The sequence below is a fragment of the Pelobates fuscus genome, chromosome 3 (genome assembly GCF_036172605.1).
Source record: "Pelobates fuscus isolate aPelFus1 chromosome 3, aPelFus1.pri, whole genome shotgun sequence".
Taxonomy (NCBI): domain Eukaryota; kingdom Metazoa; phylum Chordata; class Amphibia; order Anura; family Pelobatidae; genus Pelobates; species Pelobates fuscus.
In genome coordinates this window covers 223,447,363-223,473,846 of record NC_086319.1, presented here as the reverse complement: position 1 = coordinate 223,473,846, position 26,484 = coordinate 223,447,363, and the positions used below count along the sequence as shown (strand labels likewise).

Sequence of the window (26,484 nt, the reverse complement as noted above, 5' to 3'; positions counted from 1 at the left end):
AATTTGCACTTAAATATAAATTATGAAAATTAAGTATACCTAACACACACAAACATACACTATTACATTTTTTAAACTCTATCACCATTATTGGGGCTTTAGTGATGCGTATCTGTAAAGAACCTAATTCAAAAGCAATCATTACGATATTATTCGTCATACATTTTTTAAGGGATATAATTAGAGGTGGGATCGTTTGGTTATATCCTTTGTTGTCTCTAGTTTTCTCATTCTTCTACCAGACACTATTGTCATTTAGAGGCCTGTGAGTTCTTCCTCTGTAAATACAGTTCCAAATGACATTTGTGTGATACTGCAGAACTAGTGTTGGAATAGAATGTCAGCATATTTCCATTCTATTACACAGACATAACAGTATTAACATGCAGGAAGCAGCATGGCTCTAGTAGTGTAAAATACACTATACTTTACACCGGCCAAGCTGTATGGCTGCGGTGCAGGAAGAAGGAAATTGTACTTAGCCAAGAATTATATGCCTGTGGAAAAAGAAACTGCAGCCACCAGTGGCAGAAAAATGGAATAATGAGTAAACTGAAAGCACGACGACAAGGTCGGATGTCAAATGGGGGTGTAAATGGTAATGGGGGAGGAAGCAGTGTAAAATGATATAGGGAGGTGGGTAAGATGACACCGGGAGTAGAGGGAATAATATGGATTTATGTATGACTGCCTTATCCTGTGGTGAATATTTTATATACACATGCAATGTGCTAATTATATGTGTATATCTATCTATTGAGGTCTATGTATGTATATCTGTATATGGGTATAACTCTATGTGTGTGTAAGGGTCAGTGTGTGTGTATGGGTCAGTGTGTGTGTATAGTTAAGAAGATTGGACGGGCTTGTAGGTGTTGATGTGGGTTAGTGTGTTGATGTATATGCTTATGGGTCAGTTTATGTGTATGGTTTATTCTATGTGGAACCTATTCTCAGCTTGAAAATAAGTACAACAATCCCAATGATGCTCAGGCAGCCTTAAAGGGTACCTGTTGTGCCCCAAACTACGTTTGCTTTATTTGAAGAAAAAATGACATTTAATCTGTACATTGTGTTAGCAAATTTATATATTTGCAGAAAAATAAAATAGGTATTTCCCCCCTCAATTAAACAATTAAATCTTCAGCATAGACTCTATACCAACAATTTCTTTCTCTCCCAAGCAGACTCTCAATACAAGTATTCCCCCCGTAGGTGCAGTAATGGCCCCAAGCAGAGCCGGCAGGGCCACCATCAGGGCATGACAACCGCAACGGTTGTCATGGGCCCGGCGGTCCTGGGGGGCCCGGACTGCTCAGGTCGTCCGGGCCCCACATTCAGTGGGTACATACCGGGTCGCAGGGGGCCCTGCGACCCTGGTATGTACCCACTGGGCCAGCCTCTTCTCCTGGGGGGCCCAGCAGCCGGTCACCTCAGGGCCCCCCAGAGGTTGGCCTTGCTGACACCCGGCGGGCGCGCGAGGGAGCACTCTCCTCTGAGTGCTTCCTCTTCAGCTCCCTCGCGCACCGTACTGATGCCGGAGCCGGAAGATGACGTCATCTTCCGGCTCCGGCATCAGTACGCAGCGCGCGAGGCAGCTGAAGAGGAAGCACTCAGCCAGGGAGAGTGCTCCCTCGCGCGCCCGCCGGGTGTCAGGGTCAGGGAGGACATTTCAGTGAGTGGGGGTGGGGGAGAGGGAGGGAGGAAATTTGAGGGGGAGGGAGGAAATTTGAGGGGGGATGGGGGGGAGGGAGGAAATTTGATTGGGTGGGGGGGCGAGGGAGGAAATTTGAGTGGGTGGGGGGGGGGCGAGGGAGGAAATTTGAGTGGGTGGGGGGGGGGCGAGGGAGGAAATTTGAGTGGGTGGGGGGGAGAGGGAGGAAATTTGAGTGGGTGGGGGGGAGAGGGAGGAAATTTGAGTGGGTGGGGGCGAGAGGGAGGAAATTTGAGTGGGTGGGGGGGAGAGGGAGGAAATTTGAGTGGGTGGGGGGGAGAGGGAGGGAGGAAATTTGAGGGAGTGGGGGGGGAGAGGGAGGGAGGAAATTTTGGGGGGGGAGAGGAAGGGAGGAAATTTTAAGGGGGGAGAGGAAGGAAATTTGGGGGGGGGAGAGGAAGGGAGGGAATTTGAAGGGGGAGAGGAAGGAAATTTGGGGGGGGAGAGGAAGGGAGGAAATTTGAAGGGGGAGATGAAGGAAATTTGAGGGAGGGGAGGGAGAGGTAGGAATTTGAGGGGGGGGAGAGGAAGGGAGGAAATTTGAGGGAGGGGGGAGAGGAAGGGAGGAAATTTGAGGGGGGAGAGGAAGGAAATTTGAGGGAGGGGGAGAGGAAGGAAATTTGAGGGAGGGGGAGAGGAAGGAAATTTGAGGGAGGGTGAGAGGAAGGAAATTTGAGGGGGGAGGGAGGAAGGAAATTTGAGGGGGGAGGGAGGAAGGAAACTTGAGGGGGGGAGGGAGGAAGGAAATTGGAGGGGGGAGAGGAAGGAAATTGGAGGGGGGAGGAAGGAAATTGGAGGGGGAGGAAGGAAATTGGAGGGGGGAGAAGGAAGGAAATGAGAGGGAGGGGGAGAAGAAGGAAATTGGAGGGGGGAGAAGGCAATGAGAGGGAGGGGGAGAAGAAGGAAATTGGAGAGGGGGGAGAAGAAGGAAATTGACGGGGGTAGGGGGAGAGATTGACATCCATCACACACACACACAATGCACCTCTTGCACACAAAAAAACACACAATGCATTACACACAGACACACATACACAAGCAATACATCCCTTACACACAGCAGCACACAATGCACCCCTTCCACACACTCAGTGCATCCCTTACAGCAGTGTTTCCCAACCCAGTCCTCAAGGCACACCTACCAGTCCAGGATTTAGGGGTGACCCAGTTGTGTCTAAGGTGTTTTTTCTTTTTTTTCTAAAAACACCTTAGACAAAACTGGGTAATCCTTAAATCCTGGACTGGTAGGTGTGCCTTGAGGACTGGGTTGGGAAACACTGCCTTACAGACACACTGTCAGGATCGGGACAGGGATCCAACACGCAGAGTACAAACAGTAGCCAGATACGTATACCGGACCTTAGAATGGCCAGACTAACGTAAGTAGTACAGTATAGAATGGTCAAAGACAAGCCGAGGTCGAGGGTAACAGAAGACAGGTAAGCGAGAGACAAGCCGAATCAAGGGTAACAGAGATAAGCAGAGTAAGGTAAACAAGCCGGGTCAAAACCAAAAGGGATAATAGAATACACAAGCACTGAGTGACTAGAACAAGCTAGAACCACGACAGGGCAATGAGCTAATGAAAGAAGCTCTGTTAAATACCCTGTTCAGAGCAGTAACCACGCCTCCAAGGCGTCCTGATTGGTCCTGCAGCAATTGACTGACAGGTCGTTCCGGGGGAGTGTCCTGATGACTACTTCCTGCCTAGATGCTGTAAAAGGCAGTCACTCCTTCGCGGCCGGCCTAGCATGACCGGATAGACCGCGGGGAAGGGAGCCATCAGACCGTCTGGATGGAGGAACAGCTAAGTCTCTACCTCTTTCGGAGGTAGAGACCACAGGTACCCTGACAGTACCCCCCCTCTCAGATACGCCCACCGGGCGGAATGAACCGGGACGAGATGGGAAGCGAGAGTGATACGCCCTGCGGAGACGGGGAGCATGAACATCCTCCTGAGGTACCCAACTCCTCTCCTCAGGACCATATCCCTTCCAATCAACCAGATATTGTACTCTCCCCCGGGAGATTCGAGAATCAATAATAGAGTTAACCTCATACTCCTCCTGACCCTCCACCTGAACGGAGCGAGGAGGGGCTATTGTGGAGGAAAATCTGTTACATATGAGTGGTTTCAGCAATGAAACGTGAAACGAGTTCGGGATGCGTAAGGTATTAGGAAGAGCTAAACGATACGCAACTGGATTGATACGGGTCAGCACCCTGTAGGGTCCAATATAACGAGGAGCGAACTTCATGGAGGGCACTTTTAAACGGATGTTCCTCGTGCTCAACCATACCCTATCACCTGGAACAAAGACCGGAGCCGCCCTTCTACGTTTATCAGCGTGTTTCTTGACCAACATAGAGTTGTGCACAAGGATTTGTCGAGTTTGATCCCACAACTTCCTCAAATTGGCAACATGAACATCAACCGACGGCACCCCCTGGGAAGGAGAATCCGAAGGAAGAATAGACGGATGAAAACCATAATTCATGAAGAAGGGGCTTGAATGAGTAGAATCGCAAACGAGATTGTTGTGTGCAAACTCCGCCCAAGGAATCAAACCGACCCAATCATCCTGGTGTTCAGAAACAAAGCATCAGAAATATTGTTTAATTTTCTGGTTGGTACGTTCAGCAGCTCCGTTAGACTGAGGATGATAGGCAGAAGAAAAGTTTAATTTAATACCAAGTTGAGAGCAGAAGGACCTCCAAAAGCGGGAAACAAATTGGGAGCCTCTGTCCGATACAATTTGAGAGGGTATCCCATGTAGGCGAAAAATCTCCTTAGCGAATATCTCTGCCAATTCGGGAGAAGACGGGAGTTTAGGCAGGGGAATGAAGTGTGCCATCTTAGTAAACCTGTCAACCACGGTGAGGATAACAGTCTGTCTTTTAGAGATAGGTAGATCGACAATAAAGTCCATGGCCAAACAGGACCATGGTTTTTCTGGAACCTCCAAGGGGTGCAGGAATCCACATGGAAGCGTATGGGGTTGTTTGGTTTTAGTACAAACTTCACATGCAGCGATGAACTCCTCAATATCCCTCCGTAAAGCAGGCCACCAGAAGTCCTTAGAGATCAACGCGTAAGTTTTGCGAATACCAGGATGTCCCGCCATCTTGCTATTATGTAAACACTGTAAAAGTTCCAGTTGAAGAGCAGGAGGAACGAAATGACGGCCCGCAGGAGTCTGTTTAGGTGCTAGATGTTGCAACTTAATGATCTCGGCCAGTAATGGAGAATGAATCCTGAGATTCGTATTAGCAATGATATTGCATTTCGGAACTATAGAAGAAAGAACTGGTTCAGGTACAGTAGAAGGTTCATATTGGCGAGATAATGCATCGGCTTTAGAGTTTTTAGAACCAGGTCTGTTAGTCAGTACATAATTGAAGTGAGTCAGGAATAAGGACCAACGAGCTTGTCTAGAGGATAAGCGCTTAGCCTCCCCAATATAGGACAAGTTTTTGTGATCCGTCAAAATCGTAATAGGGTGTAGGGTCCCCTCCAACAAATGTCTCCACTCCTTTAAGGCTTTAATGACTGCTAACAGTTCCCTTTCCCCGATGTCATATCTGCTCTCAGGCCCAGAAAATTTCTTAGAGAAGAAACCACAAGGGTGTAACGGTTTATCCACCCCTAACCTTTGAGACAGAACAGCCCCAACTGCTGTCTCAGAGGCATCGACCTCAAGCAAGAAAGGCAGAGTCGTATCAGGATGGACTAGAATGGGAGCCGAGGCAAAAAGTTCCTTGAGAGTCTTGAAAGCACCAAGAGCTTCCTTAGACCAGAACTTAGTATCAGCCCCTTGTTTGGTCATATTGGTAATAGGCGCAATGATAGAGGAGTATCCTTTAATGAAGCGCCTATAGTAGTTGGAAAAACCAATAAACCTTTGGATAGCCTTGAGTCCTTTGGGCAAGGGCCAGTCTAAAATAGATTGGAGTTTTACAGGATCCATTTTAAAACCTTCCCCAGAAATCACGTATCCAAGAAAGTCTACCTGAGACTGATCAAAACTGCACTTCTCCAATTTGCAATATAGACCATGTTGCAGCAGCTTGTGTAATACCTTTCTGACCTGTCTATGGTGAGTCTCAATCTCCTTAGAGTGTATTAGTATGTCGTCCAGGTAAACAATAACACAATCATGCTGAAACTCCCTAAGTACCTCATTAATCAAATCTTGAAATACTGCAGGAGCATTGCATAGTCCAAATGGCATAACAGTGTATTCGTAATGGCCATACCGGGTATTGAATGCCGTCATCCACTCGTGACCTTGCTGGATTCTCACCAAATTGTAAGCCCCTCTGAGATCTAACTTGGTGAAGATTTTGGATCCCTTAAGACGATCAAATAACTCGGTAATCAGTGGGATAGGATAGACATTTCTGACAGTTATTTTATTCAAGCCTCGGTAATCGATACAAGGTCTCAGCGTGCCATCCTTCTTCTTAATGAAAAAGAACCCAGCCCCGGCCGGAGAAGAAGACCTCCTGATGAATCCCTTTTCTAAATTCTCCCGAATATACTCCTCTAGAACCGAGTTTTCCTGAACAGACAAAGGATATACATGGCCCCTCGGAGGCATAGTGCCGGGTAGAAGCTTAATCTTACAGTCAAATGACCTGTGTGGAGGCAAAGAATCGGCATTCTTCTTGTCAAACACTGCCCTTAAGTCTAGGTAAAGGTCTGGTATTTGTCTTTCTGTGGACTGAGTAGGATTCTCTGGTATGTTAATATTAGCTAATGGAGAAACCTTGCACAAACACCGATCCTGGCAGCCCTGGCCTCACGAGAGTATCTCTCCTAACTCCCAATCGATAATAGGGTTATGTTTTTTCAACCATGGGTACCCCAGAACTATGGGAACGGAAGGAGACGAAATGAGCATAAGAGATAATTTCTCCACGTGTAGGATACCAACATTTAAATCAATGGGTATGGTCTCACGAAAGATAACAGGGTCTAGTAGTGGTCTACCATCTATGGCCTCAACGGCCAAAGGTGTCTCCGTTAGCTGGGATGGGAAATTGTTCTTACTAGCAAAGGCTTGGTCGATAAAATTCTCAGCAGCACCGGAATCTATCAATGCCATAGCCCTTACTACTTCCTTCCCCCAAGTTAAGGAAACTGGTAGCAGAAGCCTGTGATCTTTATAATTAGGAGTAGAGGACAAAATAGAAACACCCAAGGCCTGTCCTCTAGAGAGACTTAGGTGCGAGCGTTTCCCGGGCGGTTAGAACAGTTCGAGAGTAAATGACCCTTGGCTCCACAATACATACACAAACCCTCTCTTCTCCTGTGCTGTCTTTCCTCCTCAGAGAGGCGGGTATACCCTATCTGCATAGGTTCAGTAAGCAAAGATATCGTGGAGTCAGGACTTGGAAAAGCGGGAGCTAACCTAAAAGAAGGTCTCTGGTTCCTCTCTCGAGTGTTCTGTCTCTCTCTTAGACGTTCATCTATACGAGAGATGAATGAAATTAAATCCTCAAAATTCTCAGGGAGTTCTCTGGTAGCAACCTCATCAAGGATTACATCAGATAGGCCATTCAAAAATACATCCATATACGCCTGCTCATTCCACTTGATTTCTGCCGCCAGAGACCTGAACTCTAGTGCATAATCCACCAGTGTTCGGTTCTCCTGTCTCAGGCGCAACAGTAATCTGGCTGCATTAACCTTTCTACCTGGAGGGTCAAATGTTCTTCTAAAAGCAGCTACAAATGCGTTATAGTTATAAACTAATGGGTTATCGTTCTCCCATAGTGGGTTGGCCCATCTCAGAGCTTTCTCAATGAGTAGGGTGATAATAAATCCTACTTTTGCCCTATCTGTAGGATAAGAGCGAGGTTGCAATTCAAAGTGGATACTAATTTGGTTTAAAAAACCACGACACTTCTCAGGAGCCCCACCATAGCGTACTGGGGGGGTAATGTGAGAAGAAGCACCCACTGTGGCTACCTCTAGACCTGAACCGACAGGAGAAACAGGGGTATTACGTATCTCCTCTGGTGGGTTATTAGCACAAGCTAATAGAGCCTGTAGCGCAAGCGCCATCTGATCCATTCTGTGATCCATAGCTTCAAACCTAGGATCAGGAGCAGCCAGCTTACTGTTTGTACTTGCAGGATCCATTGGCCCTGTCGTAATGTCAGGATCGGGACAGGGATCCAACACGCAGAGTACAAACAGTAGCCAGATACGTATACCGGACCTTAGAATGGCCGGACTAACGTAAGTAGTACAGTATAGAATGGTCAAAGACAAGCCGAGGTCGAGGGTAACAGAAGACAGGTAAGCGAGAGACAAGCCGAATCAAGGGTAACAGAGATAAGCAGAGTAAGGTAAACAAGCCGGGTCAAAACCAAAAGGGATAATAGAATACACAAGCACTGAGTGACTAGAACAAGCTAGAACCACGACAGGGCAATGAGCTAATGAAAGAAGCTCTGTTAAATACCCTGTTCAGAGCAGTAACCACGCCTCCGAGGCGTCCTGATTGGTCCTGCAGCAATTGACTGACAGGTCGTTCCGGGGGAGTGTCCTGATGACTACTTCCTGCCTAGATGCTGTAAAAGGCAGTCACTCCTTCGCGGCCGGCCTAGCATGACCGGATAGACCGCGGGGAAGGGAGCCATCAGACCGTCTGGATGGAGGAACAGCTAAGTCTCTACCTCTTTCGGAGGTAGAGACCACAGGTACCCTGACACACACACACACTGCATCCCATACATACACAAACTCACCTTGCAGCCCTTACACATACAAACACAGATTCACACAATGCATTCCTTACACACATCAGGACATCCCCCCCCCCCCCCCACACACACACACCCCTGTGAACAAACTCATTGGTGGAACATGAAGGTGGACCCTGGGACCCAGACCTTGAGCTGTGTAAATGGCCCTCAAAAAATGGAGCTGCTTCCCGTTCTCCCAGAACATTGATTTTTGTGACCACAGTTACAAACCGCCTCCAGAGAGCCTGTTCTACACCAGACCAGTGGAGCCAGACGGCAGCTGAAGCCCATCATCATCCTCATCTGGTTGTAAGTAGGCAATCTAGTATATTATTCGTGGCACTAATCTCTAATTTACCTCACATTAAAGGGACACTATAGTCCCCAGAACCACTGCAGCTTAATGTAGTGGTTCTGGTGTCTATAGCCTGTCCCTGCAGGCCTTTCATTGTAAACACGGCGGCACTGCAGCACTGTGTTAGTTAACATGGCAGATCATATGGGTGGGGCACTGTGATGTCACATGGGGGTCGGCAAACTTTACTTTTGCCTAGGGCGGCAAAAATCCTTGCACCGGCCCTGCAGACACTGCATCCCTGTGGGCGGACTCGGGGGGGGGGGGGGGGAGGGAAGGACCCGGGTGCAGGCGCCGGGGGGCCCAGACCTTGAGCATGCATGTGGGGGGTGGGGGGGTTGGAGTTTGAGGGGGCCCCCAAATTCCTTCAAACGGCCCTGTATTTAGTATAGTGGGGGACTGGGAATTATTATAGAGGGGGGACTGGGATTTAGTATTGAGGGAGGGACTGGGAATTATTATAGAGGGGGGACTGGGATTTAGTATAGAGGGGAAGAGCTGAAAATTATTATAGAGGTGGGGACTGGGAATTAGTGTAGAGGGGGGGACTGGGATTTAGTATAGAGGGGGGTTGAGAATTATTATAGAGGGAGGGACTTGGGATTTAGTAGAGGGGGATGCTGTTTTTTTTTTATATATATATATATACTGTACTTTCCAAAACAAACCCACGTTTCTATGAAAATTTTAGTTTTTTTTTTTTTTGTGGCCCACATAAACTTAAACCTTGTTTATTTGGCCCGTGCTAGCCTTCGAGTGTGACATGCTTGCTCTAAATATTTGACAGTAACTCGGTATTAAACAAAGCCCAAAAGAGATTTGAGATGAAGAATGCCTAATGTCTTTTCTACTTGTCCAAAACATACCTTAATTAGGTAATGGAGGCATTATATAAAAACGTGTTTATTTCCATAATGCCGGTTTAGAAAATTGACATTTAATTGCACCCTGCTGAGTATCAAAAGAAAACAAATGTCCTAAATTTAAAATTCATTTTTCTACAGAAAACTAAATTAATAAACAATTTTATATTCTTTTCACAGAAAACATATGAATAGAATGACTGAGTTTAATCACAAAAGGAGCTGTAAAATTTATTTACGGTACCTTTTAACATAACCTCCACCTATTCAAATAGTAGAACACTTCATGAATTAAACATAAATCTAATTTATGTTCACAGCTCCCTTCTTATCAAAGTCAGGATTGCAGAACGGTGTCACTGAATTCATTTAAAGATATTGATGTTTCAAATCAAACACAGAATCCAAAGCAATACATACAGCACCCCTGGCCTTTATAAATCACTAGTCTGTAAAAGGAAAGGTAGAATATTAAATATACATGCAATGCTCAAATTTTGACCGTGTACAAATATCCCAAGTCGTTTGTGTTTTATTAACTCTGTGAGATCCAGTTCAATCCATGTGACCCTGATTGGGGGATATTTCAAGGGATAGTTAACTGCTGGAGGGGTGGGCAATCTGCGGCCCTCCAGATGTTTTGGACTACATCTCCCATAATGCTCCTAGAGCCATAATGCTAGCAAAGCATCAAGGGAGATGTAGTTCATAACATCTGGAGGGCCAAAGATTGCCCGCACCTGCCCCTTAAGGACACATGACATGTCTGACATGTCATGATTCCCTTTTATTCCAGAAGTTTGGTCCTTAAGGGGTTAAAGCATTGGATTGGCTGAGATCATCAAGTTTGAAGTTTGATGATCTCAGCCAAAGTAAAGAACACACTCATAGAACTTCAAAATCAACAAGATAACGTTATTTGTTTTTTACAGCTGTGCAACAGCATACATTCACCATTTCAGTCCCATTACCAAACATTTCTTAATATGTCAAGGTAGTTGGACAAGGTAATTGCAAACATACATCTCCTTAAAATAAATTCGCTATTTTGTTTACTTTGAAGCCCTACAAGCGTGAGGACGTCCAGTGTCAGTTAGACAACTTTTTTTATACTATACTTTTCGAAATAAACCTACGTTTCTATGAAAACTGATGTTTTTGTTTTTTTATGCGGCCCACATAAACGTAAACCTTGTTTATTTGGCCCGTTTCAGCCTTTGAGTTTGACATGCTTCCTCTAAATGGTTGGATTGGACCAAAATTGTTTTTTAAAATCCAGTAAAAAACAAACAAACAATATTTTACTGATCTCCTTGTTTGAAGTTTTCATCTCCCACCCAATCAAAGATCAACTAATATAACATATACACACTCACGCACGAACTCTCCCCCCACCCCGCCCACCCAATGAAGATCAACTAATATGACATACACACATATACACACACACACACAGAAGGGTAAAAAAACATTAAAGCCAATCAAAGTGAACATAAATGTGACACTATAGTCCAGGGGTAGGCAACCTTTAAGCAGCACTGTGCCAAAATAAGATGAGTTTGTGCGGATTGTGTATTGTATTTGTGTGTGAGCTGCTATTATTTGTATGAGGGGAAGGTTATTCTGCTGCTCTGTGTATGTCTAGCAGTGTGGGTGGCTTCCCTGGGTGCCAGTGGGGACCATGCTGGCCATATACATGTATATATGTATAGGTGTGTAAATGTATATATGTACAGTGTGGATTCCCATTCACAAGTACTGGGAGGAATTGATCTGAAATCACTTCTTCTACGTGCTGCAATGCATAAATTGAGGATTGTCCTTCACCACCTTTTCGTATTAGCAGATATCTGAAGTTTCACTGGGACTCCTGATAGGCCAACGCCTATTTGGCTCTAGCACCTTGAGTGCCGTGCAAAAGCATCTCGAGTACCGTGCATAGTTTGCCTACCCCTGCTATAGTCACTAAACACCTTAAGCATAATGAAGCAAGTTTTGTGTAATGATCATCCCTCTGAAGCTTCACTACTTAATTCACTGCCATTTGTGAGTTAAATCAATTTTGTTTCTATATATGCAGGCCTAGCAACACCACCCTTGACTGAAACAGCCTGCATGAAAATAAAATTGTTTTATTTTCAAATCAGATGTAATTTAATTTAGAAGTTTTTAACTACTGCTCTGTAATTTAACTTTAATGACATACAGGTGGCTCCTGCAAAGTCTAGCAAGCTATTTACAGAGTAATGAATAAGAAATTATAAACAGAATTTGCAAAAGAGGAAATGTAAACATTATTTACAGTAAGTGATTAGGAAGCTGTCTAAGTCACATACAGGGAGGTGTGACTATGGCTACATAAACAAAGTGATTTAAATCCTAAATGGCAGAGAATTGAACAGGGAAAGTTAAGTTAGGGGCATGATCTATACACCAAAACTGCTTCATTAACCCCTTAATAATGGATGACGGACCCGGTCCGTCATGCTGGGGAAGCACTTAATGCCGGAAGAGGGACCTGGTCCGTCATGTGCTAAAATTAACCCCAGATCGCTGCGGTGCCTGCGATCGTGGGGTTAATAGTGTTGCTGGGTGATACTAGTCAGTGGCAGCCATGGGCATCCACAGGGTACTTGCACCCCCCTGAATTTTTCAGCTTGTGCTGGTATTTCTCTTATGTAATTGAGAATACAGTGCAGTACCAGTGCCGGCCAGTAAGTGGCCCTATGTTTGGAGAAAGGCAGGGATAGGAAGCTACTCACAGACTGCAGAGACAGCCTACAGATCAGGTAAGTGAGTGATGGGGGGCAGCCTACAGATCAGATAAGTGAGGGATGGGGGCAGCCTACTGATCTCCATGTTTGAAGTTTTCATCTCCCACCCAATCAAAGATCAACTAATACAACATATACACACTCACGCACAAACTCTCCCCCCACCCCCACCCACCCAATGAAGATCAACTAATATGACATACACATATACACACACACACACACAGAAGGATAAAACATTAAAGCCAATCAAAGTGAACATTAAAGGGACACTATAGTCCAGGGGTAGGCAACCTACAGATCAGGTAAGTGAGAGATGGGGGCAGACTACAGATCAGGTAAGTGAGGGATGGGGGGCAGGGTACAGATCAGGTAAGTGAGGGATGGGGGGTAGACTGCAGATCAGGTAAGCGAGGGATGGGGCAGACTACAGATCAGGTAAGCTAGGGAAGGGGTGGGGGCAGCCTACAGATCAGGTAAAAGAGGGAAGGGGGGAGACAGCCTACAGATCATTCAAGTTAGGGAATGGGGGGGAGACAGCCTACATATCAGGTAAGTATGGGATGGAGGGGCAGCAAGAAGCAAGAAGCAGGAAGGATCTGCAAGGAGCAGAAAGGGGCAGGAAAGGACAGAAGGAGCACAAAAGTAAAGGAGCAGAAAGAATCAGAAGAAGCACAAAGGTAAAGTAGTAGAAGGAGCAGAGAGGGTCAGCAAGGAGCTAGAAGGAGCAGAATGAGCACAAAGGTAAAGTAGGAGAAGGAGCAGAAAATAATAGAAATTAGCAGGAAGGGTCAGCAAAGAGCTGAAAGCGTTTACAAGGAGCAGGAAGGGACATAAGGAGCACAAAGGTAAAGTAGGAGAAGGAGCAGCAAGAAGCAGAAAGGGGCAGCAAGGAGAAGGAAGGGACAGAAGTAGGAGAAAAAGCAGAAAGGAGAAGGAACAGAATTGAGCAGGAGGGTCAGCAAGGAGCAGAAAGAATCAGAAGGAGCACAAAGATAAAGTAGGAGAAGGAACAGAAAGGATCTACAAGGGGCAGCAAGAAGCTGGAAAGGGCAGCAATGATCGGAAAGGGGCAGAAGGAGCACAAAGGTAAAGTAGGAGAAGGAGCAGAAAGGGTCAGCAAGAATAAGGACATAGCAGCAAGAAGCAGGAAGGAGCAGGGAGGGTCTGCAAGAAGAAGGACAGGGCAGCAAGAAGCAGGAAAGGGCAGCATGAAGCAGGAAGAGTCTGCAAGGAAAAGGAAGGGTCTGCAAGAAGCAGAAAGGGGCAGGAAAGGACAGAAGGAGCACAAAGGTAAAGGAGCAGAAAGAATCAGAAGGAGCACAAAGGTGAAGTAAGAGAAGGAGCAGAAAGGGGCAGGTAGGGGCAAAAGGAGTGCAAATGTAAAGTAGGAGAAGGAGCAGAAAGGAACAGAAATTAGCAGAAGGGGTCAGCAAGGAGCAGAAATGGGCTGCAGGAGTAGGAAGGGACAGAAGGGGCACAAAGGTAAAGGAGCAGAAAGAATCAGAAGGAACACAAAGGTAAAGTAGGAGAAGGAGCAGCAATGAGCAAAAATGGCAGCAAGGAGCAGAAAGAGTAACATGAAGCAGGAAGGTAAAGTAGGAGAAGGAGCAGAAAGGAGAAGGGACAGAAATGAGCAGGAAGGGGCAGCAAGGAGCACAACGGTAAAGAAACAGAAAAAATCAGAAGGAGCACAAAGGTAAAGTAGGAGAAGGGGCAGAAAGAATCTACAAGGAGCAGAAAGGGTCAGCAAGGTGCAGGCAGGGACAGAAGGAGAACAAAGATAAAGTAGGCAAAAAGGAGAAGGGGCAGAAATGAGCAGGAAGGGACATCAAGGAGCAAAAAGGAGAAGGAACAGAAATGAGCAGGAAGGGACATCAAGGAGCAGAAAGGATCAGCAATGATTTGGAAGGGGCAGAAGGAGCACAAAGTTAAAGTAGGAGAAGGAGCAGAAAGGAACATAAACGAGCAGCAAGGGGCTGCAAGAAGCAAGATGTGGCAGCAAGAGGCAGGAAGGGTCAACAAGGAGCAGGGAGGGTCAGCAAGGAGAAGGAAGGGTCTGCAAGAAGAAGGAAGGTTCAGCAAGGAGCTGGAAGGGGTAGAATGAGCGCAAAGATAAAGTAGGAGAAGGAGCGAAAAGGAATAGAAATTAGCAGGAAGGGTCAGCAAGGAGCAGAAAGCATCTGCAAGGAGCATAAATGGGCAGCAGGAAGCGACAGAAGGAGCACAAAGGTAAAGGAGCAGAAAGAATCAGAAGGAGCACAAAAGTAAAGTAGGAGAAGGAACAAAAAGAGGGCAGAAGGAGCACAAAGGTAAAGTAAGAGAAGGAGCAGAAACGGTCTGCAAGGAGAAGAAAGGGATCAGAAAGAGAAAGGAGCAGAAGGGCGCCAAGGAAGAGAGAAGACAGTGGCAGAAGAAAAAGAAGACTGTGTCAAATGAAGGAGAAGAAAAGGAGATTGGAGCAGGAAGGACAAGTGAAGTGATCCCTCCACTTCATTCTGGACACCACATGATTAGGCTTTGGTACCTGGGCCTAGCAGGGAAACTTTGGACCTTCTCATCACTTTTATTTACTGAGTGTCAGGAGTGCTGCTGGGTAGGGATGTGTGCTGTACTCTAAGTCAATCAGTAGCCCCCTGTCACGTCTAAACATTTGTTATGAAGGAACACAACTGCAGATTTCTTATAGTTTGAATATTTATTATAAAAAGTAAAAGGTATTGACTTTAATTCCAATTTACAGGTACTGTAGCTTTAAGTAATAAACGATAACTGAAGTCCACAATTATAGGCACTGTAGCTTTAAGTAGTAAACGATAACTGAAGTCCACAATTATAAGCACTGTAGCTTTAAGTAGTAAACGATAACTGAAGTCCACAATTATAGGCACTGTAGCTTTAAGTAGTAAATGATAACTGAAGTCCACAATTATAGGCACTGTAGCTTTAAGTAGTAAATGATAACTGAAGTCCACAATTACAGGCACTGTAGCTTTAAGTAGTAAACGATAACTGAAGTCCACAATTATAGGCACTGTAGCTTTAAGTAGTAAACGATAGTAATTAGCAGACACTGAATCAGAAAGAGTCCTTTAGTAGTATTAATGATTTAGGTGAAAGAAGTTACAATAGCTGTTCCATAGACTTTAACTGAAGCAAGACAGATGCAGCTAACTGAGACAAAGTATGAGTTGAAGTTAGCTGTAACGGGTTTGTTTTAACGAAGGACTTTGGAGACAGGAAATAACAGCTTTGAGATGCAACGCTTATCACAGAGGTTTTACTTAGCTTCCGGCACATAGAACACTGGTTCCCGAGATCTCCTCAGAGGCGGTTATCCTGAATGGAGAGAGTTCAGCTTTAGTCGTGGATGAGGAGAGGTGAAGTGAACTTGAAGTCTTCCAGTCCGGTCCGGTAACAGAGGGCTTTCACAACGATGTTGCAGCCGGTTCGTGAGTACGGAACGTAGTTCAATAATCCAGCGTCGATCAGCTGGTGCGGTCGGATTAAATAGGGAGACCGTGTCATAAAGAGGTGTGGCTAAGCTCTGTGGAACCAGGAAGTAAGAGGATACCATAATTAAGGCATGACAGTATCCCCTCCTTAATGAGCAACCTCTGGGTGCTATTGACTTGGCTTAGAAGGGTAACGCTTGTGAAATTTGGAAATCAATTTGTCAGCATGAACGACAGAGGAGTTTTCCCATGTATCTTCATCAATTCCATATCCTTTCCATCTGATGAGGTATTGTAAGGAGCCACGATGGATCCTTGAATCCAGTATACTTTGAATTTCGTATTCTTCTTCACCCTGGACCAATATGGGATCAGGAGAAGTAGTGACATTTCTTTGGAAAGGGTCAGGATGATGAGGCTTCAACAAGGAAACATGAAAAACAGGATGTAGCTTTAAAGTTGGTGGAAGTTTCAATTTAACAACATTACGGTTGATAACCGATATTATTGGAAAAGGACCAAGAAAAAGAGAACTTAACTTCTTTGATGGACGATTTGTAGAGATGTTCTTTGAGGAAAGCCAGACAAGATCACCGATTTTATAAGAGGGTGAAGGTTGTCTTTTTGTATCAAAAAACTTCTTTTGATTGGAGGAGGCCAATTCTAGATTCTCATGCAATTTCTTGAATAAAGAGGACATATGAGAGATTTGATTTGAATCGGAGAGATTAGATGAAGAAACTGTCTGAGCAGGAAATGAGGAAGGATGAAATCCATAATTGGATAGAAATGGAGTCATTTTACTGCTGGTATGAAAAGAGTTATTGTATGCGAATTCTGCCATAGGTAACCAAGTTATCCAATCGTCTTGTAAGTGAGAGCAATAACATCGTAGATATTGTTCTAAGCATTGGTTGACTCTTTCAGTTTGTCCATCTGTTTGAGGATGATATGCAGATGATAGTTTACGTTGGATATGAAGAGTGGCACATAATGCATTCCAGAATTTGGAGGTAAATTGAGTTCCTCGGTCTGAAATGATTTCGTCTGGCAGTCCGTGAAGTTTAACTATGTTATCAAGAAATATTTTCGAAAGTTCAGAGGATGAGGGTAACTTCTTTAAAGGAATGAAATGAGACATTTTCGTGAAGCGGTCTACTACCACTAAAATGGTGGTATGATGATGAGAAGGAGGTAATTCTACCAAGAAATCCATAGAAATGGATTGCCAAGGTCGTTCAGGAATTGGTAAATTCAATAATTGACCGAATGGTTGATGATGGACATGTTTTGATCTTTGGCATACAGAACAAGATTTGACATAAGATTCAATAGTTTGGTCTTGACGAGGCCACCAATAGTATCTTTTAGACAATTCAAGGGTCTTTTTTATACCTGGATGACCTGCCAGAGGAGAATCATGAATAAATTCGAGTACTTTAATTCTGAAAGAGGGAGGTACGTAAATCCGGTCTTTGAAATAGTAGAGACCGTTTTTCTTGGATAATTTAATTGATTTAGGAAGTTCGAGAGCATCTTCACTGAGATCTTTAATGTCATCAATAAGAGAAGATAAGATTCCAATGACTTTAGGCGAAGGAGGTTCAATTTTAGTGTCTTTATGGATCCTGGTAAGGGCATCAGCCTTTTTGTTTCTAGACCCAGGTCTAAAGACGATTTGGAAGTTGAACCGGGAAAAAAAGAGATTCCATCTCACTTGTCGAGCAGACAGTGTTTTATTGGAGTGAAGATATTCGAGATTTTTATGGTCAGTATATATGATTAAAGAGTTCTGAGCACCTTCAAGAAGGTGTCTCCAGGTTTCTAAAGCCACTTTGATACTTAATAATTCTTTTTCTCCTGTAGGATAATTCTTTTCGGCAGGAGATAATGATCGTGAGAAGAAGGCGACAGGATGAAGAGGTTCTTGAGGAGTTTTGTGTTGAGAAAGGACAGCTCCAATTGCAATTTCCGAAGCATCCGTTTCAAGGACATAAAGATATGAAGGATTTGGAAGTTGAAGAATAGGAGCTGTTGTAAACTTTCTCTTTAATTCAGTGAAGGCAGTTTGAGCCTTCTCGTTCCAATTGAAGGGATGTTTTTTACTGTTAAGTTGATTGAGTGGGTGAGCTATCTCAGAGTAGTTTTTAATACATTTTCTGTAGAAGTTGGCGAACCCTAGAAATCGCTGTAATTCTTTTACTGTGGAGGGAACAGGCCAGTTGATGATACAATCGACTTTTGAATTATCCATACCTATTGAATGAGGGGAGATAACATAACCTAAGAAGGTTATTTCTTTGACGTGAAAAATACATTTTTCGGGTTTAGCGAATAATTTGTGAGTTCTGAGTCTGGATAACACCCATCTGACATGTTTTCTATGTTCCTCAGGAGTGTTGGAGTATATGAGAATATCATCTAAATAAATGATGACACAGACGTCCAATAGGTCTCTAAAGATATCATTTATGAAATGTTGAAAAGTTGCAGGGGCGTTGCAGAGGCCAAAAGGCATCACCAGATATTCGAAGAGGCCATATCTTGTTCGGAAAGCAGTTTTCCATTCATCATTAGCCTTTATCCTGATGAGATTATATGCCCCGCGAAGGTCAAGCTTAGTGTAGATGGTAGCCGTTTTCAATCGTTCAACCAGTTCATTGATGAGGGGAAGAGGATAACGATTTTTAACTGTTATTTTGTTTAAGGCTCTGTAATCAATGATAGGACGTATAGTCTGGTCTTTGTTTCTTACAAAAAACATACTTGAGGCAGCAGGTGAACTAGAGGGTCTAATGAACCCTTTCCGTAGATTTTCATCTAGATATTCTTTGAGAATTTGTAATTCAGCCTCAGAGAGAGGGTAGATGTGCCCAAAAGGTACTGGGGCACCAGGTATGAGGTCTATAGGACAATCGTAGGAACGATGAGGTGGGAGCGTTTCAGCTTCTTTTTTTACTGAAGACATCTGAAAAGTCTGAATAACAAGAAGGTATGGTTGGTTCTTTGGAGATCTGAAGAATAGGAATTTGCTGTAAACATGTTTCTTTACAATAATGTGAGTTAAAGGTGAGAGAGAAAGGAGACCAAGAAATTTGAGGGTTGTGGTTCCTTAACCAGTTGATCCCTATTATAACGGGATATAGAGGTGATGGAATAACATCAAATACTAGAAATTCAGTATGAATATGATTGGTGGTTACCTTTAGAGGGATGGTTTCATGAAGAATCGGTCCCGAGGAGATAAAGGAGCCGTCAATCACTTTAATAGGAACAGAAATGGTTTTTCGAACACAAGGAATTTTATTCTTTGTTACAAAGGTTGAATCGATGAATACTCCATTTGCACCTGAATCGATGATAGCTTCAGTAACAATTCTCACCTTATCCCACTGTAATACAAGGTATATAGGTGTGAACGGAGTGGTCGGTGTTGAGGGGAGTGCACTGAAGATCGCAGAGGTATAGGCTTGCCTACCGGCCTTTGTCCATTTTAATAAGGGACAATCAGAAACCAGATGATCTTGAGAGGCACAATACATGCATAGGTTTAATTGACGTCTTCGGTTCTTCTTTGCAGGAGTGAGAGGACTTCTTATTACCCCTATTTCCATAGGTTCAGCTTTTCTGGAGCTTTTGAGGGAGTAAAAGGTATACGGTCTTTAGAATGTAAAAGGGCTTTTTCGGCCTTTCTTTCTCTTAATCTTCTGTCAATGCTGATTGATAAGTGAATTAGAGCGTTCAAAGTAGTAGGGAGTTCTGTTCTAGATAGTTCACCTTTTCCAGCTTCAGATAAACCAATTCGAAATTGGTTGCGCAATGTGATGTCATTCCATTGCGTTTCTACTGCCCATCTTTTAAATTCAGCAATGTAATCTTCAACGGGTCTATTTCTTTGTTGTAGAGTTCTGATTGTTAAATCAGCTGTAGCTTGTTTGTTAGGATCTTCATAGAGAAGAGACATGGCTTCAAAAAATTCATCCAGTGAGTCTAAGATGGGGTCATCGTTTTCCAGAAAGGAATGGGCCCATGACATAGGTTCACCTCTTAGAAAGGAAATAACCGAACAAACTTTAGTTCTTTCTGTAGGATAAGATCAAGGTTTCAAAGCAATTAATAATTTGCAGGTGTTGATGAACTCCCTGTATTTTGAACGATCTCCAGAGAACTTTTCAGGGTTACATACAGCAGGATCACTAGCCGAGTGCAGAATAGTATGAGGAGTATGAGTTTGTAGATCTCTGACATAAGTGAGAATTCTTTCGTTAGTAACTTGCAGGTCTTGCACACCTTGGGCTAGTGTATCAACTCTTTGATTCAGCGTAGTTATAGTAGAATCGAAATCTGCTGGATCCATTACAATGGCTGGATTATTCTGTCACGTCTAAACATTTGTTATGAAGGAACACAACTGCAGATTTCTTATAGTTTGAATATTTATTATAAAAAGTAAAAGGTATTGACTTTAATTCCAATTTACAGGTACTGTAGCTTTAAGTAATAAACGATAACTGAAGTCCACAATTATAGGCACTGTAGCTTTAAGTAGTAAACGATAACTGAAGTCCACAATTATAAGCACTGTAGCTTTAAGTAGTAAACGATAACTGAAGTCCACAATTATAGGCACTGTAGCTTTAAGTAGTAAATGATAACTGAAGTCCACAATTATAGGCACTGTAGCTTTAAGTAGTAAATGATAACTGAAGTCCACAATTACAGGCACTGTAGCTTTAAGTAGTAAACGATAGTAATTAGCAGACACTGAATCAGAAAGAGTCCTTTAGTAGTATTAATGATTTAGGTGAAAGAAGTTACAATAGCTGTTCCATAGACTTTAACTGAAGCAAGACAGATGCAGCTAACTGAGACAAAGTATGAGTTGAAGTTAGCTGTAACGGGTTTGTTTTAACGAAGGACTTTGGAGACAGGAAATAACAGCTTTGAGATGCAACGCTTATCACAGAGGTTTTACTTAGCTTCCGGCACATAGAACACTGGTTCCCGAGATCTCCTCAGAGGCGGTTATCCTGAATGGAGAGAGTTCAGCTTTAGTCGTGGATGAGGAGAGGTGAAGGGAACTTGAAGTCTTCCAGTCCGGTCCGGTAACAGAGGGCTTTCACAACGATGTTGCAGCCGGTTCGTGAGTACGGAACGTAGTTCAATAATCCAGCGTCGATCAGCTGGTGCGGTCGGATTAAATAGGGAGACCGTGTCATAAAGAGGTGTGGCTAAGCTCTGTGGAACCAGGAAGTAAGAGGATACCATAATTAAGGCATGACACCCCCCAAAAAATTAAAACATTTTTATAAAAAGGGAACTAGCGATTGGCTTAGAGCATCAACGGGACTACTCTAGCCAATCTGCAGCACCCATGCCTGACGTAAGTCTGCACTTCCTGACACTCTGTTTCAGAAGCCGAATACCACTGAGCAACCTGGAGATCTGGAGCTAGAGGAAGCCTTTGGGGTTCAACCATTTGAGAGCGGATTAACCCCTTAAAGGAAAGAGAGCACTAAGGGGCCTCCTGACATCATAGCATTTTCATTTAGACGAAGTTGTTATTGTGACCAGAATGTTCCTTTAATTTGATTAAAGGAACACAATAGTGTCAGGAATACATATGTGTTCACCCTGGTTTTATGTGATAATGACCATGCCCCTCCCCTTCATGACACTGGCAAAAAGAGGCCAAGCATGGATGTCATTACAATTATGCCCCAGCCCTGGAAAACTTCCTATGGACGCCCATGGCCCACGTGATCGCTGTGACAGCCAGTCACAGCAGTCACAATGCTGCTGGGATATCAGATCAGCCTCCCTCCACCTCTTGTGGGTTTGTGAAGTGGAGAGAGACGAATCTTTGTTACTTTGTGTCCCTGAAGATAATAAATTGTGTCAGAAAAGGTTCCAAAGCCCCTTTACCCTGTACTTTAAAAACAATTAACCCTTTCCCTGCGGATTGATCACTGCCAGCAGTGATTAAAATAAAGATCACAGTACTTTACTGTAATCTAGTTTTTTTTTCCCCTCAGGGGTTACATTTTTTTTATTATTATTTTTAATAACCCTAAGTGGTTAAAATGTAATATTTCATTTAATCAATTTGTGATTTAGTTAGTTGGGGTTGTAATTTAGTGGGAATTGGGGAATTTAGTGATAAGCTAGTTAGGGGTGAAAAGTAAAAAAAGAAAAAAAAAAAAAAGTTTAGTTATTTAGTTTAAAGTTTATTACCATAATACACAATGTTTAGGAAGTATAGTGCAGAGGAGGCTTATGCCCTGTTAGCGGCCGACTCAGAGGCGACAGACACTGCCTCAGAGAGTGACGCAGGGGACAGGGACTATGTGCCAGATACGGCAGGACCATCAGGAGAAATCACTGATTCCCCTGATGCTGAACATGGCGCAGATGACTGGGTACCCCCTAATAATTTTTCACCAGACATCCCAGAGTTCACTGCCAATCCTGACCTACTGGCTGACCTGTCTGGCTGTAATGCGCTGGATTGTATGCAGCTGTTCTTGGGGGATGATATTTTTGAGGAGATAGTCACCCTGACTAATCTGTATGCTGAGCAGTATCTGGTAGACAATCAAGAGTCTCTCATCGCCAGGAAAGACAGATGGTACCCCACCAGTGTGCCAGAATTGAAACAATTCTGGGCACTGACAGTGCTAATGGGGATAATTAAAAAGCCCACCATTAGAATGTATTGGTCTAAAAACCCCATTTGCAATACCCCCAGTTTTTCCCAGTAGGGACAGATTTGAAGACATACTGCGATTTATGCACTTTAGTGATAATAAAAGTGTCCCCAAAAAGGTAATCCGCAGTACAATCTTCTATATAAAATACTGCCCTCTAAATGCCCACTTTAACAAAAAAAATTGCCACTATTTATACCTTCCAAAAACATATTTCTATTGATGAATCCCTCATGAAGTTTCAGTTAAGACTGGGGTTTAAACAGTACATCCCGTCCAAAAGATACACCTTCTGTGTATACGAAGGAAGGGATAGCCACCTTGATCCCCCAGGTTGCCCAGATATAGTAGGGGCAAGTGGGAAAATTGTCTGGGACCTAATCATGCCGTTACTAAATAAGGGATATAACTTATATATTGATAATTTTTACAACAGTATCGCACTTCTAAAAATGCTGTACTGCTTTGAGACCGTGGCCTGTGGCACTTTTCGGAAGAGTCACACAGGTTTCCCAAAAGCTCTAGCAAAAACAAAAAAATAATAAGGGGGGAAACAGCAACTCTCTGCCAGAATGAACTGCTGGCACTAAAGTACCGCGATAAAAAGGAGGTGTTCATTCTAAACACCATCCATGGTGAATGCACTCGCAAGGTCGCAGTTTCGTGACAGAGGGGAAATTAAACAGGTGCCAGTCTGCATAAAACATTACAATCGGCATATGGGGGGAGTTGACCTGTCCGATCAACTGATGCAGCCGTATTTCATCATGTGAAAGACCAGGGCATGGTACAAAAAATAGGGCATATACATATAATGCAGATGGAAATCCACAATGCCTTTGTAATTTTTAGAAAGGCAAATGCTGAGCTTTTGCGTTCCTTTCGTTTTAGTTTCAGCTCATTTCTGGGCTGCTTGAGTGCCACAGAGAGGGACCATCAGTGGAGCCTAGCAGAAGAATGGAAGAAGGTCACTTCTGCTTCAGGATTCCATCAACCCCCAAAAATAAAAATACCCAAAAAAGGTGCAGGGTGTGTTATAAGAGGGGCGTAAGAGCTGAGACCAGTTATTACTGTCCTGATTGCCCCTTCTAGCCCGGTCTATGTATTGGCCACACCCAGGCCGAATAAGTAGACAGGTGATTTTAGTCATCTGTCTGATTGTTGGCTTTCTCTCTTGTTTATCCTGTCTTCTCTGATCCTTCACCTCGGCTTGTCCTATCGTTGTTCCGTTTCTCTTTACTCCTTTGAACTCGGCTTGTAACTTGACTGTTCACTGCTCGTATAGCCCGGCCCTTCTAAGGACCGGTATTACAAGTTTCTCTCTCTGTGTTCTCTCTCTTTGTGGTCTGTCTGTGTTTTGGTTCCGGAATCCGTGACAGCATTGTCCGTGACACAGATGACTGGGTACTACCCCCTGATAAGTTTACCCCAAATATTCTCCCTTTCACAGCAAATAGTATGCACTTGTTCATAATTTGAATTGATCAGCTGCTTATATTTAAAAATAGATGTGTCCTTTGAGAGGTAATTTGCAATCATGAGCTGCTAAAATGAGATTTAGGCCCAGCTTCCGCTTTTGAAAAATATGAAATTGGTGTGTCTCAAATGTGCCCCTTCAAAATCCACATATCCCTGAAAAAGGTACACATGGGGGTATTGTTGTACTAAGACGAGCAACATATTAGGTGTAATACTGCTGTAGCACACTCAGTAACATCTCCAAGTGTGTGTCAAAAAGGTAGAAAAAAACGCTAAATTATCAAACTTCACTGCAAAATATTAAAACTTAACTACAGTATGTGTGCACAGTGACGATGAAAACTAAAAATGAAAATGCCAAGCCAAACACAGCAGCTAACCAATTATGAGGAAAAAAAAGTAAAATAAAAACTGAAGTTAATATTGGAGCTCGGCAGGCTCACTACTTGCTTTGTTCAATATATTGCCAGAAAACCCACTGCGTATGCAATTTGACAGACTACTATGAAAACGATAATTACAGCCAAACATACACTGCCGGTTATATCACAGAGGTTGGCCACACTTATTATTTAATATTTTATTTTGTATTTTTTATCTTTTAAACAAATTGTAAGACTCTGAAACACACTTGTATGTACAAAGTTAGATTAGATATTTTATATGTAAAACTCTTATATACAATGTCATACTAACAGTAGCCAAAACCCTATCCAGTCTCCCCATTAAAAAAAAAACTGAACTTTTTTTTTCTCTAAGATAGTCATATCTTAAATACCTTCACCCTGTTTTTTTATTGGACACTTCCCATATAGTTGTTTGATTGGACAATGCCCAGAAAGTTAGTGCTGGGCAAAATGGGCAACCAATTTTGGGCAGATCAGTCATGTACTACCTGATGCTGTCCTACGATTAAAGAAACAATATCCCTAACCTAAATTTAAAACATCTGTGATATAAAAGAATACATAATGCTCAGGCATTTTTATGAACTCTACAGAAACCTTTACTGTTAGGTATCCCCTATATATATTGGATTTATGTTTCTAAACCCCATCAGAACTAGTGTTAGGCAGCTCTCTTGTTGCGGTGACAGTTCTGACATGTCAACAGTCTTTAAGAGGATCATTCAGCAGTCTAAGTTCTTAGTCTGTGGCGTGTCCTATGTAAAATTATCATTAATTGTAAAAGTTTGCAGGGGCATCATCACTTTATGTGTGACTAGTGAGTTAACAATGAAATAAACAAGCTAAACGTTCCAGAACTCCAACTGACATTAAGATAATAGAACATATTTGGTAAAATGGACCACGAGAATATGGTATGTAGAATAGCACATATTCTACACAAAAAAGGCATAAAAGGTAAGTATGGTAATGAATACTAATTATCATTTGATATTTATCTACATGTTAGCAATTGCTGATAAGCATCAGAGAGTTCCTTTTTTCCGATAACAGAGAGTGCCAGTTATTGAGTGATACCTGGCTCTCACTGGTGCCTACAGAAATTTAACCCCACCAGGTGCAAAATAAAAAGACGTACTGGTACGGCATGCATTATTACTGCAAATTAACACATACTGTAATGGTACTGATTTTGTCATTAATTGGTTAAGCCCAGTTTTGAGTTGTTAACCATTTCTAACTTTGCAGCATTGCCAGCAGAAAATAGTTAGGGCATTTTTATATTGTGATTGTGAAGTTCTACATTCTAAAGGCTAAAACACTACTTTTAATGCTAATGTGCTAAAGATACAGCATACAAATCTAGGTTATTAGTGTGTGCTTGTTTTTTTTATTCCCCCAGCAGGTAAGGACAGTGTTAATGTAATAACCCTGCTGCATTAGCTGATAGATATAGATTTCAGGAGTTTCTCTTTCTATTTTTCTTTTCACTGTAGCTGAACCTTTATTCAGTGAAGATGTTTTTTTTTAATATTAATTGTATATTAATTGTAGATATTTGTTTATGTAACATGCATGCTATCGGAATTGCATTGACTTTTATCAGCTTTTTTATTTCTTGCCTTTCTCACCAACAAATAATTTTTATTTTACTTTTAAAGATGGCATAAAATATATGTATCTTATCATGTATCATGAACTATCCTCAGAATAATTGTTTCATGCAATAGTTTTTTTATACTTTACTAAGCACAAAGGCATAATGTGTTTATTTCTGTACACACAGACCTGTTTGCACAAAGACTTGGTTAAAGAATCTGGACTAACATCGTAGCCGACAATCGCGATGGGGGAACTTGCCTGGCATCCCAGAGAGTCCCCCTGCTGCTAATCACGATGAGGTCGCGTTCACAAGGACGGAATAGCCGTCCTGTAACTTTCACTAGGGAACCCTAACTTGCAGACAGGACAGAG

General features: G+C 43.1%; 1 protein-coding gene across 2 annotated transcripts in view; it reads right to left on the bottom strand.

The window, feature by feature from the left end:
- Positions 1-26,484, bottom strand: part of RELN (reelin) — a 466,948-nt gene that overhangs the window by 316,114 nt on the left and 124,350 nt on the right. The gene's annotated exons all lie outside the window — the stretch shown is intronic.